This window comes from Elaeis guineensis, chromosome 5 (genome assembly GCF_000442705.2).
Source record: "Elaeis guineensis isolate ETL-2024a chromosome 5, EG11, whole genome shotgun sequence".
Lineage (NCBI taxonomy): Eukaryota > Viridiplantae > Streptophyta > Magnoliopsida > Arecales > Arecaceae > Elaeis > Elaeis guineensis.
In genome coordinates this window covers 16,488,935-16,495,572 of record NC_025997.2, presented here as the reverse complement: position 1 = coordinate 16,495,572, position 6,638 = coordinate 16,488,935, and positions in this window count along the sequence as shown.

The window sequence follows — 6,638 nt, the reverse complement described above, 5'->3', positions numbered from 1 at the left end:
TCCCAAAGCGAGGGGCGCCGATGCTATGCTCGACTATCGTCCGATCATATCTGATAAGCTTCAGAGATGACCATTTGTTTTAGCTTGTCATAGAGCGTTTCTAGGAAAGTTCTTAACTCACAATTCAGCTGCGTATACAAGCATTCAAGCAACAATTATCTACCATCAGGTCCATGAATGACAATGGGGGTCATGAATGCATTTTCCAGTAAAATGCATTGTCCATTTTTTTTCCTTTGTCACTTAGGAGCATGGAGAAAAACATTCAAAATCTGGACGAATAACTCTGATGAGAATGAAGGCAATCTCCTCAACTGAAGTTTACTTTAAAAAAATTTGATGGATCGATTCACTCTCACACTGCAGGAGTTGTGTTCATGATATGTGATTTCCAAGGGAAGGCTTTGTATGCTGCTGCTGCTATTTCCTTGTCCACCGACTCTGTACTGAGTGCAGGATTAATAGCTGCGTGGCATGGATTGAGAATTGGGGGTATTGACAACTTTGTTTCAAGCTGAGGAGATTATAATGAAAAAGGACTATGTGACTGTGGTGTCCTCGATTGATGACCTAGATTCTTCTCAACATCCATTCTCAAGGAGCATCAAATCCATGCTGTCGACTGTGGTAGATTTCTCCCACAATCATATCTATGGGGCAGGAAATCAGAATGTCGATTGGTTGGCCAACATTGCCATCTCTCACGATCACGTGATTTGGTTTGATAGCTTTTCTTCTCCCCGGGAAAAACCATCAAATATATATATATATATATATATATATATATATATATATGTATATATATATATATATATATGTATATATATATATATATATATGTATATATATATATATATATATATGTATATATATATATAGTCAGGTAAGAATTAGATCAATCGGATTTGAACTCCAATTTGATCAATCAAAACTCTATAATAGATGTCTTACATCAATAATCTAAACCATTGAATATAATTTACTAGCTTCAAACTGCTTGCACACAAAAAATCATATGATTTAAAGATCCCTGACCTATGCACCAAGTAGTCAAAAATTGGACAGTCTAAATAAAATTAAATTAGATGTATTTTTTGATCACTTGATGCACAAGCTAAGGATCTTCAAATCATAAATTTTTTTATGTGTAAATAGTTTTAAAGTAGTAGATCATATCAAATAGTTTAGATCATCGATGTAGAACTTCTATTATTCAGTTTTGATCTAGTCGGATCTGAATCCAAATCCGATCGATTTTATCCAAATTTGATCTATATACATATATATATATACATGTGTGTGTATATATGTGTGTATGTATATATGTATGTTATTCAAGAAGCTTATTATGGACAAGAGAAGTTTTAGACAAACAACTACAAATTTACAGCTAAATAATCAATCGATCTTGTTTAGCAATAAATCCTTGAGTTGCACCAGTACTCTCTTACCACATACCAAGAGAATTGTTTGTGTGCGGGAGCCATGTAGCATTGCTTTTGCACATGGAATGCAATAATCCATTTCTTGTTCACACAATGCAAACTCTTAGCTGTCTTTGTTTTGATACGAGGGAATGAGAAGATACAGAGTGTATTCTAGTCACTTGGAATCTCCAAAATTAATAATAACATATTGGCATGCAGTAAATTTGCATAATGATAAATTTAGACCATACATTGTTGGGAAAGTTAGATTCTGAAATCAAAATGAGAATTAGTGATTCCCTTTCCAGTCGGGGGGGGGGGTTGCGATATTCCAAGAATGGGAATATCGCAACCCCCAAAATCCAATCCCTATCAATCATCAAATACTATTTTGATTTTGATTTCGAATAAAATGTACTAGAAGATATGATAATTTTGATTTTCATTCCAATATTATTTCAATTCTAATTTTAATTTCGATCACCAATCAAATACACTTGAAATGTGACGACAGATGTAACCAAAAGATATGCAATTATGGTCTTGCTTCTTTTTTTTTTTTCACTTGCCCCTTCATGGTACATTGGAGTTCAAAACCCCCATTGGATTTTTTTACCTTTTACTAGCCCCTACCATAACCAATGTTTTTTTTTTTGGGAATAAAACAGATGCTTTATATTAAATTAAATATGAATAAATACATCCCAAGAATCAAAAAATAAAATATTTAAAAGTTGAATAGGTAAAGCAACTATAAAATCCCATAACATTGATTCGTAATGAGGCATACGAAAAAAATCATCCAAACAGTAGTACTATTAGTCTTCCAAAACACATACGAAACCTCCGGTAGTACTTAGTCTTAAGAATCATGATAGTACTTAGTCTTAAGTTTTGGAACATGTGAGAATTTTTTGCTAGCCAAATACTATATGCAATATAACCACATAAACAGCCTTTGACTTTTTGAAGGAAGATGAACTATTCTCTTTGATGGTTTGCCTATGTGTGAAGAAGTTTTGGATGAACTCACCTCATGCTTCTATCCTTAAAGAGGCATTTGGTATGAGATGATCCATCCAAGATCAAAGATGATGTGGATAAAGATGATCAAATCATCATATTTAATTGCACTATAATGATCCTATGTGGCAGTGATTTCAAATAATCCTCCAATTCAGTGATGGGATGTCCATCCTCGAGTTGAGAAATTCAAAATCAGTCTCGGACAGTGATCTTAGGCTGAAATATAAGGACAAAAATATCTCTCAGTCTGACAATAATCTTGATATACCAATATATCATTAACATACTATATTAATATTGTATATATAATATTATATATTATACTTAATATGTATATTATATTATAATATATTATTAATCATATTAATTTCATATTATAATTCTATGATAATTTTAAATTAAAATAAAAATATCTTATTATACTTTATATTTATATAATAAAAATATTTAATATTTTATTTTATTTACTTTATTTTTCTAATCAAAGTAAATATTCATATTAATAAATAATATATTATAAGTATAAATAAAAATATTCATTCTATAATAATAATTAATATAGTGATTAATTAAGAAATATAGTGATATTTTATTTATGATATACTATATATGATTTATAAATATATTTTTATCGAATATATATGGATAGTTTTTGATATTATATAATCAGTAATCTTGAATTCTTATAGAATACCAAACAATAGATATTCGAAAATCTTTAATCATCAGACCATGGTCTATCAGACATAGAGATCTTAAACTATTTGGTGATCAGATCATCACAAAATTTGGATCACTGATGATATTAGATCACTGGGGTAATCCTATTTAGGTCATCCTACCTAAGATTCTACCAATCCGACCAAATGCAGAAAGATTTCGTTTATACAATGAATTTGCCTTCCATGTCCTGACGCAATCTTTCAGATTTGGTACCCAAATCTCCGGTCAGATTCGCTCCAATGATGTTTGCCTACCTCTATAAAGCCTTCCTAGCATTCCATCCTTGCCATCAAAAATCACCATCCAAATTACACAAACACCTTGGCCTTCCTCCTCCAATCAAACTCATTTCTCTAATCATGACGAATTCAAGAAATGAGAACCGGATTCGAGTACCGAGATGGGAGGGAGGCTCGGCCATGGACACAGCTGATGTCCTGGAATGCAAGTTCCAATATCAAACACAAGATATTGGCGAGTCTCAATTAGAAATGCTCCTCCCTCTTCCGTTGTGAGGATGTCACCTCACAAACTTCTCCGTCCTCTGGTCAGCCATGATGGATGCGATGGGATGCAAAGCCACTTAAAGCCTGAGATCCAGTGGCCTACATGGAACTGGCCTCAGGTGGAGCTTGTCAACCCAGAGAGACATCCAAAATCTTTTTCTAGAACTTTGAATTCATGATTCAGAATTTATGGCTTAGTCAACTTGCAGAAAAATTATGAGTGCCTTTAGGTTTGCCATTCAGTTTATGGCATTGATTTTTTTTTTTTATTTTTTTTTATTTTTTGTTGTTTCAAAGGCTGGCTGCTTTCCCTGGCTTCAGCCTTGTGTCTGGTTCCAAATTCTTAGAGAGAAGAGCAGGATCCATCTCTCCTCTATGACGGCGTTGGATGGCACGAAGGCTTCCATGGTCCTCTGATGCATCGCTGCTGGTTGGCTGGGACAAAGCGTAAAGCGTCTCACCGGCTGGGTGTGACAGTCTACCTTGAGTGAATAGGCGTAAAGCGTCTCTTTGGTGCTACGGCAATGAAGGCATCATTTTTACTTTTTATATTTTTTTGTTTGAACCTCCTGGTGTTCCTAGAGATTAGGTTGCGAATTTAACCTTCATGACATCGCGTAAGCTCCTGTACAAACAAAAAAAAAAAAAGGTTGAAAGATTTGATGAATATGTATTTCTTTTAATATATAGTCAGTCCCTTCTTTCCCTTCATGTTGCAACATATGGTCTGAATGTTTGCACCAATTCTATACTATCATAAATAGCCATCATATCATTCATCTCAAAAAAATATTCATTTTTAAAATATAATAAGATATCATTAGCACGATATATAGCATATCCTGATAACAAATGAGACCATCAGTCTTCGAGATGGATGATATAGTGGCCATCTACGATAATATAAATTTTATGGTGCCAAAGTCTACTGTAGAGCTGGGCCATCAGATTTCAGATCAGGTCAGAGAGGTTTATGATGTGGAGCTTAAACATCCCAATCCAAAGCTCAACTGAGAAAGCATGCCCTGGCCAGTGATCCATCCCTTCCTACCCTTCCTCTCTACACTCTAGCTTATCGGGTCGGGGCTTAGGTTTGGCCTATGTCGGGCTTATTTAGGGCAGATCTATTTACGTTCACGCTGGGCTAGGGGCATGAGGGCCTCGATTGAAGTTCGAAAGTATGTCCTCGGTTGAGCTGGACCACGTAGAAATTGGATCTAACTCGGCCCAGTTTTCACTTTTTATCTACCATTCTTAATAATTTCCAAATTCAACAGCTGGCTAGATATTACTGGTTACTTGCATCTCATGGTACACCATGCCTAACATCTTTGGAAACTGGATCTATAAGATTACTCATAATTTGACATATGAATTGCTCCTTATCATGGTAAAATTGGAGGTCTTTTTTTTTTTTTGTGTGTGTGTGTATCTTAGATGGAAAAGCAAAGCATGAGGATGACCACTATAGTTCTTAATTAATTGTTACATGAGGCTTCTATCAAGCGATCATTAGTATCATAACACATTGCTATCAATGTACTTGTAATGCTGATCTATGTTGAAGCTCAATGGCTAGGATTGGCGACTGTGAGTGGCTTTGTGGATCTAGGATTGTGATTTTCAGAAATCTGGCATTCCTATATAATACTTGATTGAAAGAGGTATAGAAATAAATGTAACTAATATTTATACTCTTACTCGGTCCACTGCATTTGAATAGTCAAGAATGTTTGTTAATTTACAGTGAGTTGGCAAGTAGTATTATAATTTCTTTAACCAAACACAACCTTTACTTTTTCTCCTACTTTTTTCCTTATAATTTTATAGTTCGAGTTCGTGACAAACATTATAGATCCTAAATTGGCATTTTAATCAGCAAACAATAGGTTTGTTAGAAACAAGCATAGATGGCTGTGGTAGCTGATCTGATTCAAATTTTTTTCTGGTTATTCATGTAAGTTTGGAAATACATCCAAAATCCAGCCATGGGCTTTGCTTTCTCTTCTATCTTAAAAGTAAAAACTAAATCAAAGGGGTAAACAAGCGTGGTTGCACTGCTATTGCGCTCGAGACTCGCAGCACCTCGCAAACGACTAATGAAGCCTCATTGCCCCAATAGATTCCCCTAGAGACTTTGACTTTGATAGCAGGGTAGATGTAGGGAGGGGTCCCTTCAATATTCTCCTATTCTATTTTAAGATTTGACTATGACAACTGTCACACTGACAAGCATCTGACTACATTGTATGAAAGGTTATTGATGCGCTGTTCTACACTACTTAAATGGCTTGAAGGGACGGATTTAGAAAATTCCCAGCTTTCTCACCTACCTGAAGACGGATGGATAGATGCCTCTTCGCATTCTCACCGGCCATAATACCGAGTGATGCGCACAGACCCAAATGTGCGGCTGTGAGCCGGGCAGCCAGGCTGGGCAACTCGCTGGTTGGCCAAGCTTAAATCAAGCACTGGGTAGTAAAATATTTGACTTGAATTCGTGAATTCAATCGAATATATATATATATATATTATATATATATAATATATATTTTTATTTAAAATATATATCATTAATTTAATATTTGTTAAATATATTCTTTTTTAATTTGATATAATTATTAATTTTTAACTATATTTTAATTTATGATCAAAGTTCGGATTTAAACTTGAACTTGCATGAGTATGATTTTGTTAATATTTGAGTTGAGTCAAATAATTTTAAATATTATTTATTTTTTTATTAAATTAAATTTAAATTTGAATATTAAAATTTAATTAATTTTTGAGTTAAATTTTTAATCTTAATATTTTGAATTGAGTTGATCCGGGCCTCTAACTATTAGATTTCGCTTGATATAATTGCATTGATTGTGACTAGCCTCATCCACCTGCATTTATTGGGAATGCTTCAAATTATATTTGATTATTTTTATTAAAAAAAAAAAAAAGACTT